Genomic DNA, 16,485 nt, shown 5'->3' with positions numbered 1-16,485 from the left:
TTTCATCAGGCCGATAAAATTTTACTAATACGCTAATTCAACATATTGTTAGGGTTCTACTTGGTTTCAAAAAACCGAGGGCTAACACAAAGGTAAGAAAGGGTCAGGCAAGTTTTTTGTGTATAAAAAATCCTAACCAGATGGCCTGGCGTTTAGCGACAAAAAAACGAAACGTGCCCAGAACCTTGTAGTGACGACAAATCAACTAGAAACATTCATATACTTCTATGTTGTTACATTTGTTGTAAATAAATGATTAATTTGCGCTGTTATTGAATGTATCAGAGTTCCTATGCTTTAAAAAATGGTTGTTTTAGACAAGAATGGCTGCAAAACCTAAAGATTATAAATTAAATATCATAGATTAATATTGTAGGAGCATTTCATATTTCTAATGTGTGTTGCTGACGGTACAGTGTCACTATTTCTTCTGAGTATAAATTTCTACAAATTAATGGATGTTAGGATGATTTTTGATATAACAGGATTTATTGTTGGATAACAGGTGGTCAGCTTATGGTATTCGGCTCGTCACGTCTACCACCATAACGACGGACGATAAGAATGTTTTATAGATTACCCACAACTAGCAAATTATTGCTACCCTTGTCAAAATATACGTTTTATGTGGACATGAATTTGTCCCTTCTTATCTAAGGATCAAGCGGTCATTCTTAGAAACAACAGTTTGTATTGTATATGAGTTGCGTTGCAGATCGTTTATTAAATAGTTGATTTTTTGGACAGAACTTTTATGATTATAACTACTGTTTTCCGACCTATTTCGCCTGAATTATTTAACAAAAAGTACAACTAAAAGGAGTAGAAAGTTAATTTTACTAAGCACTAAACCTTGACAAGCTTTTATTGTTACGTAAAACTTAATTATGACATATCACATGTCGTTAACAATTAAAACAAAGCTGATAAATCATAGCTGAAAAGCCTCGTGAATAGCCTTCGTATATTCTTTTGTGTGTTTTTGACTGTACGACTCTAATCAAATGGACCATTAAAAAGAATTATTACTGTATATAGTTGTCAGTGCGTGAATGGCGAATCCGAACTAGTTTAATATATTTAAGAACGTCCAAGTGTAAAGTGTTGTAAGTCAAATATAAAATATATTTTATTTAGATTTTTAAGTTTATACATACTATATATTTTTTTAAATTTTGCAGGTGATTTCAAGAAACGCAGATTTGTAACCTTTGTGACTCGCATATCCATGTTAAAAATGTGCAATTTATTTTTTTCCTACTGGTTATTTATTGGAATTACGTTTTGATGTTATTATATTATGATTTAATACTTACAACACTGTTGCCGATGTAGTAAAATGAAAGATTGTGAGAACGGGTCATTACAGTCGATATGAGCTGTTAATAGAGCCGTTAAAGCGAAGTATCTAGACGCGGCACCACTCCTTTCAATATATGCCCCGGTTTGACCATACATTTGCTTACTATTGCAACATTGAGGCCGTTGTATAGATTGCTTTTGTTTATAAATACACATACTTCTTTGATTTGGTATTAAACATATTAATTTATATTATTACCTGAGCGTTATGTTCAATTTTGTTGTAAGTGCTGAATGTCTATTGATGTTAATTGATCTTTACTCGACTTTGACTGGCTGAATTTGTGTTAATATTTTGCATTTTTGGGAAGTCACACCAAGTAACCTATGAAGTACGCATTTCTTTTAAGTTTGAACGGATTTTTGTTAATTCTTTTTGTATTTAATAAATAGCCTTTGGCTTGTTACATGGAAAGTACTTATCTTTGATTGTTGTCAGTTATTTTTATAATAAAATGTAGAAAAAAAAAGGTTTTGTATTGCATGGATTAATTTAGTATAAACGGGAGTCAGAATTTATATCTCTGATGATATCTTGCAGGTATTGTTTCGTGTGTCATGTTATAACACGTTCGGCTACCGAAAACAATAATTTTGTTGTGTATATTTTCCTTACTTTCATCCCGTGAGATAATGTTACAAGTGATAAGAGCTTGATGGACGATCGCGTTAAACTTTGTTCTCATGACGACTTTTTAAATTTTAGATACGGCACTATGAAATTTTTTCTGAAATTAATTTTGATTAGTTTTTTTTTTTACTTATTTTTTTATATTTTTTTATTGCATGCCTTGAATATTTCTGATTTTTTGCATGAAAAATATTTATAAACTGTATTTAAATTTCATTCATTTGCTTATAATCTAATAATTGTAAATAATCATTATTTACCGATATAATTTCTATTTTAGTATTAAGGAAAATTACGCACGAATCCGATTTCGTATCTAAAATAAAGCCAAGTCTACATATCTGTAGGCGGATACTGATAAAGTGTCGTCGCTTGATGGAGATTGATCGCAGTGTAAACACGCCTTTACGTGGCTGCTGGACCTGGTTACGTGACGCTCATACTAATGTAGAGGTTTTCATGCTGCAGTACTTCTAAGAATATGCTATGGTTCTTAAAAGTTTACATATGTATTGCAAAATAACAGGTAAAAACGATTATTTCACAAAGAGAAACCCTTAAAGTATCTAGTAAAAAGAATGGATTAATAAAATTAAATAATTTATTTTTAATTAGTTTATGAAATGAGAAGGCTTAATTATATATATTTTTATTAATAATATCACATAAAGATCGCGACATCAGTTCGTTACTTTCTACATTATATCATCAGAGTCACGTTTCGAAATTTAGAAGACGTGTCGCAGACGTGACCAAGACGGTTATACCTGCCCTTACAAGTTCAATGTATAAGATAAGTTAGAAAGTGGACACAATACGAGTACATATAAAAAATTAATACAAAAAAAAATCATTTAACATTGAAATTCTTTAAATTTCAGATACCGTTACGTTTACTCAATATTGTCTAATATATAAATTATTACTTATGAATAATTTATTATAAATATTATAAACTGACTGTGACGTTATAACCGACAGTTTCGGAAACGATTTGGAAACAAAATTTATTAATGTTCTACTGTGTCATTAGAGGATCTGATTGAAACGGCAATTCCCAACAAATAATAGTTTTTAAAATCTCCTAGTTTCACATAACGCCTTGAAATTGTAAACATTATGCTATCAATTTAGACTTGGTCAATATAACACGTATTTAATCAAACTAACGACACTCTAATACTTCTATATCACAAGTTAATTAATAGCCGAAAGCGATCAAACAGCCTCTTCAAACAAAAACAAAGCAAATACAGTCATTATAGAATAGATTTTATTTCGATCGCACAGGGTCGAAAATCGAATGTAGCTCATGATAGTACAAAAAACTTTTTTCATCCCCGGATAAATAGGTCGCAGGTTATTTACAGTCGCAAGGTGCAAGCCTAACGGTATTCAGTAAAACAAACGTATCCGTTGTTGTCACATTCACGTTACGGTGATAAAGGAAACGTTTGTTTTCCAATCTAAAGCTGTGTTTGATGTTTTTTAATACCTATGAGAACATAACTTCAACCTGCCTTATAACTTTATAAGGACTAATTATAAGTTCCGTCATTTTAATATGACACAAGAAATATGATTTTCTAATCTGTTAGAGTGATATTTGTAAAATTTCTATTTTCTAGTAATATACTATGTGCTTACTTTCATATAAATTTTTATTTACATAATTTTATTAAAGGATTTTTTCATCCCCTTATGGTGAGTGTTTAATGTTAATTATTTACCAACCCAAATTTTAGGAGACGTTCAAAAATTGTTTTGACCCATTTCCTTCACATGATAACCAACATGCGGAGACCAAGCAGCGGTTAAAAATAGTTTCAGAGGTGGACAAAAAACATAGCTCATATGGGTTTTACGCAATATGGGTTTTGACCCTTAAGCCAGCGGATATTTGTTTTATCTTTGGCTTATCCTGTGGTATTAGGCACAGGGTGTTCAAAGTTATGATATCATTATAACTGAAATGAGAATAGCATATAAAAATATCGGCAATAGAGACAGTAAAAAATACATATACATAATAAATATTATTGTAGCAATGTAAATTACAACAATTTATATCATTTATATATTTTTCGAAAAATGCAACCACAGTAACTAAAAACTCAACAATGGCGTAAAAAGTTTCTCGTATTCCCAAACAATTCAACGCGATACACGCAAGCGTAATTATTATACACATATAATTTCACAACAAAGCTGGAGCACCTACACTACACGTTTTTTTGCAGGTCAGAACTAACGGTGAGAGCGCAACGGCTTCCAGATGCGGCTAGCGGTACAACACGGATTTTTTTTTGTCCCGACTTTCCTATTTGATGCCAGCTCCATTGGAATGATTAGGGAATTCTTAATTTAAATTTATATGATTTTTGTATGCCTATAGCTTATTTAAATGTAAATACAAAAATATTTTAAATTCAATATTTGAATGACACCTTATCATGTCTATAGCTTTGTTTGCACTTTTGTCATATTTATGTTCAGTAAGTTTTAGTAGAAATAATCTAAAATACATTTATAATAAAACAAACAGTATATTTTTCGATTTTGTTGCTGGTTACAATGAGTCTAACAAACTAGGTCCTCTTTGGTTATTGAATGTTATGATTGTCTAATTGGCTAATTGATATTTGAATTCCTGAACAATTTTAGTATAAATTACTTTAACATATTATTTTTTATTTATTTACAACAAATAAAGACCTTCGGTGATAAGAAATATTATATTGCAATACATCTAACTCTATTACAAATTTAGTTCTTTATATTTTTGTTAATATATTTGATTATGAAATTTTGTTTACATTAATTACAATACTCTTCTTAACATTACCATAGACTTATAAATATTTTAAAATTACCAAATAAGTCAAACAACCGCCGTTATAATAGTTAAATATTCATATAAATATAATCTAAAATTTAAATATTATCGTTATAACAAACGGTGTTGACTATTAGTAACTACATGATATGATGAAACTACGTATGTCCACATGCGGCGATTTGTCTGGACCACTGTTCATCTGGGCCTCACGTGTGGACAATATGCTAGAAAGCTTTGGCCATAGTACAAGTAGGTGTATATATAATTCGGATATTTTGATATACGATTTACGATCTGTAAACTCATGAGTTTCAAACAGAGACTTGTATGTTTCTTATTTATTGACTTACTACTTCAATCCATTCATAATATAAATTTTTATAATAATTATTTAAGATAATTCTGCTAACATTAACAAGGATTTAAAGCAACAATGTAGTTTGTTCATAATTTTACTAATAAGTTAAATATAACGATATATTGTAGAACCCATCTCGTCCCATCGGTTTTAAAATGTAATTGAAAATTATTTTTATTAATAAAGAAAAAAAATCTTAAATTAAATACGAGTGCTATTGATTAGTTAATATCTTATTTATATATTTAATAACCTATACAAATATATGAAATAAAACTCAGAACATTTATTTTACAGGCGAGGGACCCATACCCTTTTTTTTTGTTTGATATTTTTTTTTGCCTAACTTGTGAGATCGGTCCGTTAGAGCTTGCATTAATCATACCAAGTGGCTTCTGGCGATCGTCTGTTTTAATTTAATGTGTGTGACTCGAATTTATTATTTTATTATAATTCTTAGATCATATAATGATCATATTCTCTTGAAATTCAAGTCTAACGTTATAAAACATATTTATCAGATCTAAAGTGATATTTTTAATAAATTTATTTTGGTTTAATATAATTTCGGAATATACTTTCTCTTTAAAATCATAAGTTGAGGAGCAGTAATAAAATGAAATACATTTCAAGTGTCCCGTTTCAGTTGTCGACATACAAATTAAAAAGTTTTTTACTCCGTCCTCAAATTCATTAGCGACGCAACATGTGTCTAAGATACCATCAGCCGTAAGAACACGGAAACTTGTATACATTTATTATTGCTACATAACAATACTTTCAAAACATTATAACTATCTTAAATATGTTATTATCAAATTTCTTAGTCCCATCAACAGCTTATTTTGCTCAGAATCTATTATAAATTGAGTTTGGATAGTATATAAATTATAGGCCTCTATAAAGCCATCCATCAACTCTTTCTAATTAAACATTTAACAATGGAATTCAAAAAATATTAAAAACAGTGGACAAAAGACCCGGGTCCATCTCACTAAAGGAGGTCTATCAAAAAGAGATCACGTCGATAGTCCCACACATGGGGGCGTATGAAAATACAATAAAAACGCTAAGAAACATGAAACGAGGAATTATTCGCATCGTTTCCTTTGAAATTTTTATAGAAACACCTTTTTTTATTCGCAAAAAATAATGATATGAGGGTGGTGTGTAAAAAATCAATGGACAAAGGTCGGCTCGCAAGGAGTTTCAATGCGTTTTTTCGAATGGTTCGTACCTGGTGTGCAGCAGAAATATATTAGGGAATTAAAACAGTGTATGATGACAGAGCAGCATGTATACAATACAGGGTGGGACTGAATGTTCGTCCGCTAATGACAGGCCGAAGGTACGTGTCCGGCCCAAGCATTCAATGCTAATATGAAGCGGTCCAACGAGTTACACGAGAACCTTAGTAATGTGTTATGAAATTATTAATTATTATCAGAATTAATATTCAAGTACTCGTGATTTTCAATTTCTTTATATATATTTTAAACGGGGAAAGTTTAAATTTAAGACCAATTTTAATTTAGGAATAAAATAAACTGCAAAAGAATAAGTATATGTTAGATGCTTAAAAATATATTAATAATTTTTATTAAACTATGCTGAATATATTCTATGTAATTCAAAAGTTTACAACAATGACCCCTGCGATGACAAGACGCCTGCCCACGCGCATGCTCATTCTAATCACCCCTCGTACTAATAAAATAAAAAGTGAAAATGTTGTAGACTGATTTATTTCGTTCTTAATACATTACTTTATTTATTACACTATACTCACATACCCCATGCTAAAACCAGCAATGTATGTTGGGAAGCGATGCAGTGTTTAACGATAAATTTATCTGTGGACATCAGTGATCACACCTCTCTTCTGCGTACACCGTTCGTCCATTCATGCATATTTGGTCGATTTTTTATAACTAGTAATTTAAACGCACGAGTGGGCAGAGGTTTTGTTTTATTGTCTGAACGAATTTGATAGCTAATCGCTTTATCATTGTAATTGAGGAGAATTGATTTGTATTGTTATGTATTATTCATTTTCTTAAACATACTAGACGCTTTCTGTTGCTTTCCTTGAATTTTGTCGCATAATTTGTGACTTATGACATACTTAGTTTATTGGTTATTAAAATATCCATTCTCGTTTGTTACGTTTGTTATTATATTAAATATATTAAAAGTTTATTAATTTACAAATATATATATATCGACGATTATCGATTATTATGAATAAACAAGAAAACATTTTTATAAATTATTTAATCTATGTATATGAAATTAAACATGATTTTAATTTTTCTCACAAACAGATAACAAAGATGACTTTTAAGAATCTGTTAGTCGGGTCCAATAGCCAGTATGCTAATTTCGACAAAACGAAATGTCAAACTCTTCAACTCCGTTAGTGATGATTGTACACTTTTACTGCACCTTGGACTGTCTTCGTATCATTCATAAGGTCAAACATATTTTTAATGTCAACTAAGTAAAGATAAAAGGGTATTTTTCTTTTAAATTTTTTTTTCTTATTTCCATTGTTTATAATTTTTCCAACAGAAGATAAGTACTTAAAGTTTCAGAGTATTCTATTCGTCAAAAATATGATGTATGTGTTTGACAATTCTTCTCTGCCTGTTTGTTTGTTCCGGCTATTCTAAAAAACGAATGCATACATTTTGACATTTACTTGTACCTATTTGGTATACAGAAGAACTTTGATTAGTTCGATTTCAGTTAAACAATTATTTTGTAAAGGTAATTTTGATACTTTAGAAAAATCTAACACTCATGTAACAGTTCATTATATAATTTTCTTGGCACATTTTGTATCTGTAAGACAAAAGAGGATCATACCTATGACCTGAACTCATTACAACTACTATTGTAATTGTATATGTCCAAATAAGATTCAGCTGTGGGCAGGAGTTAATCTCTCATCAGTGAGGCTCATTAATTACTAGCTATTATACGGAACCAATTACATCTTTCACAACGGACCATTGTTATGAGTGATTTATTTTAGTTTTTGTTTCGGGTGTATCTTTAGGTAACTTGCCTATTGTGACTTACATCAGTTAATCCATCAATATATGAGAAAATATCAATTTCACATTGATATCCCGTTTATATTGAAATTTATACTCTAGATAGTTGAAACATCGATTTTGCTTTCAAAACTTTTGATAATATATTATTAATATGTACACTTTAATAAAAAAAAAATTTTCATCTGTAATATTCTGTCTTTGAGTATAAGATACAAGCATATTACTTTTTTTATGTTTATATTACGCTTTACGTAAAATATATTACAAAATTATGCAAAAAAGAATCAACTAGATATTATTATTAAATTTATATATTAACATACGCCATAAAAAGTAATCGTATCCAAAAATATGCAATTGACTTCAATGCTAATTTCTAAGCCCCAATATTAGCCAACTGTCACAGACAGGTAAATCGACCGCCTAAATACTTAATGGCCCTTTAACCGCAAAGCTCATGAATTCACGTTCGAAGTCCAAAAATTTAAGTTGAATTCTGACCGCATGTGAGTCCGGCGATTTCTTACAAATAACATATTTTACTTGAGTTACCCTTTAAATTATTACTTGCTTTTTGTTTAGCTTCTTTTACTTTTACTTGTTTTTATTATATTTTATTAGGGTTTACTAGAATATTACATTATTAAAAATCATAGTGTAGTCTGGGTTCAATTGGATTAATGTAAGAAATATTCTGTGCTGAATCGATTTCGTTGGATCTGGTAATGTCTTAATTTTTATCTAAAATATACACATTTTAACGCAGCTTTTATTTGTATAGATCTAAAAATATATTTAAACAATTGAAGCCGAAAACATAAAAGATACTATACCAACCTGTTAAATTCCTAATAATTTGTATTATAATTATTGCTTTTATTATTAATATAAATAATATAATAACGTTGTTTGTATTATGCCATTATAGCAGCCTGCGGGTCGTGCGGTCGTCTGTCAAGGATACAGTATGAGCGGTAATCACTCTATTGACAACACAAAACGTATATGTCCGATAATACTTTAGTTTGAGGTGGCGTGGAGTCGATGCCGTAGAAAAATTATATTTAAATTTTAATACCATTTTGTACTGTAAGTATTATATCTGTATTTATTACATTGTTATTCGTACTATTATTATGGACTTAGCCAGTTAAAACCGAATAATTTTTTTTTAAATTAATAATGCTATCTCCATATCATTGTTAGTCTTAAGCAAAAGTAACATTTGGCAGAACCGCGAAAGTGGGACTCCATACATGTCATTATTGGAAGTATTCCTTTTCAATACTTTCTTGTTGCAGTAATATAATTTGCTTATTTATTTATATAAATAGTGACTTTTTATAATAACAAATGAGATCTGGATTCTATATTACTTGAGAGTTGAAGCTAATTTAATTTCGAATCCTTATATAGTTTAGTGAATTTTAATCTCCTAAATTACAATTTCGTTCTATAAATGTTTTTAATGTTTAGCTCTTCGTAACCTCCAGCCCACATGGCTGCCAGCCCACACTCATTCTGCATTCAGGCCGCGAAACCATTGTTTAACTTTTATTTCAATTCGGAATCACCGATGTTTCGTCAGTTTGAAGGCTCGTGTCACCGTGCACTGCCAATTAATCACGACCCCTCGGATGCAGATAGTATAAAATATTCAAAGGTCATATAACATTGGTAGCGTGTGGTCAGTTACTTTCCCTAATAACAGATTTTAGTGTTGTAAGCATTTTGGCGTCGGTTCAATGTTGATGTATGTATATTTGTGTCAACTTTCGTTGTCAGGTTAGATGTTCAATATATGATAGGAATATATTAAGGTTTTTCGAACATCCTTTATCTTCAACTCGATTTTATATCTAAATTAAAAATTAAGCATATTTTCCTGTAAAAATTATATTAAACGCATAACTTTCGCATATGTATCTGATTTATTAGTGTTATGTAACAAAAATCCACACATACATACATCCGTCACTCTACTTTCACAGTTTTTATTTGATAGTAGTTATATTGTTATCACATCTCAAGATAATTGTCTCTGTTAACAATTTAGAAGCGACATTTTAAACGACTAAGCCAATTGTCTATCCTAAACGTCTCTAAATCTTTTTTGTACTGTTACAGGAGCATTGTCCCTTAAGTAACTCAATACGCAACGGCTTTTATTGTCAAAACATTTACTTTGAGACGAATACACACAATGGTTCTTAACTAATAATGCCATTCAGATCATTCACAACTGGGTGTCACTATAATGGCTTCATCTTCGGATATATTGATGCTTTGACATTGGAGATTTGCGATAGATTTGCCTATATCTTAAGATAACATCAGTTTCGAGTTGCACGTTATAATGTGATACATTTTATATTGTAAACGATTTCCCGAAATATATATGTACACTGGATCTCAACTATTTTGTTGTAATTTTTACATTATAATATATAGTACATATGTAAAATAAAATAATATATAAAATAAGTAAAATCATTTAAAAGATGTCAAAACAAAAAGGTACTTTATAAGGCAATTTTCGTTATTTTAAAACAAGGAAACAAATATTACAGCCGTTGTTAACAAATATTTATTGATTTATAAGACAATCCAAAATGAACTTTACTGCTTTATGTTAAGAATCATGATTTAAACTTGTTAACACTGAGGTAAATTGTAAATAATTGCAAGACAACAAAAACTGTGACCCCTTCTTGACTGGACGGTCATTATTCAAGATGTCTCTTTGTGAGTGTCGTAGTTTAATTGCAATATCAGTATCCTTGTAATTATCCCATTGTACAACTATATAAGAAATAAGAATTCAAGGGACAAATAAAGTTTGTTAAGTATAGTTTTAGATTAAACAGCTACTCTTTATAATTCGATAACATTTCTTTTGATATGAATTAAATCTAAATTTAAAATATAAACTCAATTTATCGGTATTTTGTTTGAAGTGTTGTTGTAGTGCTCAGATGGAATGTTACAGTAATGCCATAGTTTTATTAATGCTGTGGCTTATGCAAATTCTATTCTCGTGCAACCTTGTACAGTGTCATCAGGAATGAATTAGGAATCGAACTTGACCACGGGGCAGGGTCAGGAGGTCGAATTTGATTGACATCGCGACAATAATGACTTAGGAAAAAAAACAAAGGTTTTTGTTCGTTGTTTATCACATTGATTTTGTTTTAATATGTATATATTTTAATATAATAATAATTGTATATTACATTTTTATTAATACTTACGTTGTAGGTACATATTTATCATTTATTAAGATATATGTAAATAAAAAATAAATGCGTTTTTTTTTATTTCAAGAATTCGTTCAATGGTTTGCGATAAGATGATGCTTATTTAAAAAAAAATGCACAAATATTGCACGAATATTGTGTAAGTAAAAATGTCAGTGAGTCATCGTTGACCTCAAGTTTATCCCTGACGGTAGCCGTCTCTTGGCTCAATAAATGGTACCACTCGCCGCCGTCACCCGAAATCTCGGTATTTTTACAGAGGGTGCTTTAAACATCGCCATAGAAACCTTTATGTCTAACATTTTGTAAATTACGTAACAGATCCAGCCGAGTGGAATTTTTTTTAATTAAAATATTTGAAATTTCTTGCCTATTCTTAGTATATAACGTCAGTATTTATATAGTATTTTCTGATACAAAAGAGCTTACTTGAGCAGTTTAAAAATAAAGGGTTGAAGAAGAATACTTTTAATTTATTACACATTAGTATTGGAACTAAATATGAATGTTATTGAAGTTATTTCATTATAATGTATGTTAAATGTGATATGTGAAATAATGCTATGAAAAATATTAGTCATATTCTGAACCAAATGACCTTAAGCTGGGGGATGGCCGGTCAATAGCCAGTGCCTGCTCGTACCAAGCGTTCATAAGGGTTACTGCTGCGACTACTTAATACTAATAGATAATAATACCATAGTGCAAGTATACCCTTACTATAATAAATGGTATATTAACGTAATTTACTTTATAAAGAATAAAGTTTTATGTTCTATGTTAGTTTAATATATGCAAGTAAAATTTTAAAGAGAAATTCATGCTAGATGCGTTTAGTAATCTAAACGGTTGTCTTACAAGAAAATTCATTGAAATTGTGAGCTCATTAAAAACATTGTCATAGACGTAGGATAACAATGTGGATCCAGAGGATTTATTCGCATGATGGAGTATTAACGAACGAATAATATTTTGCAACGATGATTCAGCCTGTGAGAAAACTGTGGGCGTCAAACGGATGCATGGCTAGAATCATTTAATATGCTAATCTGACATTTATATGTCATAGATCGGGAGGTCATGTGATTGATTTGTTATAAGTAATTAATGCTAAAAAAAAATAATGAGTTTATTTAAATTATTATTAAAAAAAAAATTGATTAGTTATCATCACGAGATAATATTATATTCTGGCATTTCATTCCTTTGCAATGTGTATGGGTGTCAATATTTAGCACAAAGAAGTTGTATGCATATGCATGTATATATTTATATTCAATCTCGTATAATACGGTATCCATAAATTACTTTGCTACATTAGTAACTGTGACAATTTCAATAATTTATAAAGCTTCTTATAATGCTAGTATATTTAAATTTAAAACTTATTTGTAACTTATAATGCGTTAAATATTATATAATGTTAAAATATAATTTAATTATTTTCATAGCCTGTCAGATTTCAATTCTTACGTACTGCTGTTTCGTGTTTGGCAATAGCTTTTAATGCGCGTTGGCGCGTTGACTCACAGCATTTAATACAAAATATACAAATCTTATAAAACTCATCTATAATTATTTATTACGAAGTGAAAATTTAATTCACATTATTTCTTCTTTATAGATTTATGGACTATATTACACTTTACCGAACTATGTGTTTTGAAATTATGACTATTAAATGTCGCTCGTGACGAGATTAAATACCTTTTTATGGAACATTTTATAGATCAAACTGAACGAACAACTACCTATATTAATAATAATAACATATTATAACTTTAACGTCTGTTCTTACGATAGTTTTCAATGTGCCTCCCAACACTTCACCCCAACATGTTCGTGTCGCTGTCAAGTCTAGAAGAAATACATATTTATTAAATAGGTTCAAATGAATTTGAACTACTGACACTATATTCAGGGTGAAAACTGAACAAAGGAAGAAAATGTGCCAATCACCAAATGATATCACAAAACGACATAGGATTTAGTCCTTGTTTAGTATTAGCAAGCATATTTAGGTAAAAATATTATATTTAGTATATTTAGGTAAAAATATCGTTACTATAATATAAAACATATTGATTAGTCCAAAACAGAAATAAATCATCAACAATTTCTGAGATAGTATACTTTTAAGCAACAAACATTAATTTTTAAATTTCAGCTCTTTGAATTCTAAATCTGCCCACCTTTGTAAATGGGTAGTATTTATTACGGTCCTGTGTGATGTATTCGTACTTTCGGACATGAGTATTAATATTCTATAAATAAACGAAATATTCTCAATAAATCTCTTTAACCATCCGACTAGCAGACCCCTACCTATTACGGCTAAATGTAACGAATCTACGAACTTTAAGGGGTGTGTTTATTTTTAAATATGAAAACAAAAAAATATTAAACTGCTATTGGGAATTCGCTTGAAAGTAAATCTTATAATATATGAATAGGGTCTAAATTACGTGTACGGGATCATGGTGGTAGGTGGTAATAGAAGTTGGCGACATTAGGTGACATGTGCCCTTGAAGAGAATCGCTTAAGTTATTTCAGCGCTCTGTGTTTTATCTTGCCAAGTTAGAGAGCATATTGTTTATTACATTATTAAATTAAGTTTATTTTTAATAAACAGAATTTTAGAATAATTTTGAGTTATTTCAAAATATTAATGATTTTTATTCATATATGTTATTAATTCTTTATATAGAGAATATTCTTAAAGTATAATATATCGCCTAATATATTATATTTTAAGAATTTGTATATGAAGTATTGCTTCCTTTATAACAAGGCAGTAGATATGATAGCTAGTATAATAAGAATATTACATCCTCTCATCGATTAATTCAGATATTTAAGATTAGAAAAATTGTTACATCCGATACTATTTCTCGTCTCATGTATCAAGCAATTTTGTGTATCCTGCGACACATCTGTCTCAAGCAAAAAAGTTCCCAAATGCAATTATAGATTTGACATGCAATTTGAGCAACCTACCTTGACTTTACCCGTTAAAATGTTGATAACCACTTATAACATAGTTGAAAAGATAAGTAAATCAACTACTTAGTACTTACGTCTCAATGAATTTTACCTTATTATATTTGTGTTTGAGTTTATCTTATTTAAATTAAAATTAAAATAATATTAAAGTCATAGGCAGGGTGCTTCAATATTTTTATATATACTATAAATGTATCTAAATGTAATTCTATTTGTCTATCTGTTTTTAATGCTTTTTAAATTGGACTATTGTACTAATGAATTAAATTTTCATGGTGGTGATGAAATTACCTAGTTTTCTTATGTCAATCTAACAGACAGAACATAGACAAGACAAAGGAAACCATTAAATAACAATATATTTGTCATGTTATTCTTTTATAAAAAATTTCGTTGTATAAACCCTAAATATATGTTTTTATTAAGGCCAAAGCTCATACAGAACAAATGAACATTTTAACTGAGAGGTTAAGACTATCGACTTATTTCACGTACTCAATCTAAACCTTCGACCAAGTAACAAACCTCGGAGAGGGTTCATTTTCAAGCTGATTTTCCACGCCGCCTAGCGTCGAGTAGCGCGTCAATAAATTGACCATCCCTTTCACATTTTCCTCATAAACCTACACATGAGAGGGATGAACATACATCATACATTATCCGAAGGTTTTCACATGAGAAAAGCGTTAACATACCCGTCTCTATTTTCATCTAACAGGTGAAACCTTTAGAAAGAGACAGCAATATATCGGTCACATCGGACACGAACTGACCATACAGCTTCTGTCCAGCCTACTTGAAGTGAATTTTACCTCTTTTTTTTGGCTGTGTCGGAATTCAAATTTTTCACTCTACTCCTCTATACATATACAACATAATTAGGACAGTCATAATTATATAATTAACATTAATGAATCCTACATAAAAACATCAATAAATTCATTTAAAATATATCAATAATTGACAAATGAAAGTGAATTTTTTTTATAACGAAAAGTTTAAAATCATTTCAATAATCGAACGTTTCACGTCTTAAAGTCAGTTCAGAAACAATTATGAAAAAGTTGCTTCCCAGTTTCGCGCCAGTCGGGCCGCTGTCATAAAACTTATTAAAGTCAAGGACCGCCGAGATAAGTTTCACGTCTTAAGTAAAATAACGCGGTAAAAAATGAGCTCACAAAGTTCTAAGAGTGAGAGTGAAATGTCTTGGATAACTACGTGTTGCTTTTGATGCAACTGTTTATGTTTTAGTTTCGTTTTGATATTTATAATATTTTTATTATATATTATAAAAATAAATATAACAATTTAATATTGATTTTTAGAAAGATTTAGGAACATAGTTTTGATTACCAAACAAGTCTACAAGGTCCGTAGAGTCGTAGCTGTGTGCTACGGTAGTGTTCAAATAATATTCTTTACAATTAATTCAAATTCATAAATGTTTAAATGTAAATGTTGTTAATAAAGACATTCGTTTTATTTTACTATAAAAGGAGCGTTTAAAAAAGCATTATAAAGTAAAATAATTGTTCCGATAAGCATTATGACAATTTTTTTTATAAAACCATATGAAATATAATCATCAATTACCAATATATATAATTTTAAAGCACAAAGCCTTTTAAAAATATAACCTACATCATAACTACTGTAATATTTATACGGAGACGCTAATAAACATTTCTGTAAATTGTCCTTAAAACCGTCGGCAGCACGACTGACCGTGCGACAACGTCCATTCAATTAAAAATTCCATCTCCTAATCGAGTCATGAAATATGCAAGCAAATATTATCCCATTTCTTTTGTATGCATCTCCGCCCCACCCGCGCACGCACACCGACTCGCTCTTGATAACCAACCGTCCCATTCACACCCGCTCTACATCAGTCGGGGGTGTGTAGAGTCGTCTCTATCATAGAGCCGAGTAGAGTCGACCGCGAGTAACCCCTGGCTAGTGAGTACGGACC

Source organism: Danaus plexippus, chromosome 7 (genome assembly GCF_018135715.1).
Source record: "Danaus plexippus chromosome 7, MEX_DaPlex, whole genome shotgun sequence".
NCBI lineage: Eukaryota > Metazoa > Arthropoda > Insecta > Lepidoptera > Nymphalidae > Danaus > Danaus plexippus.
Note: the sequence above shows the minus strand (reverse complement) of the source record.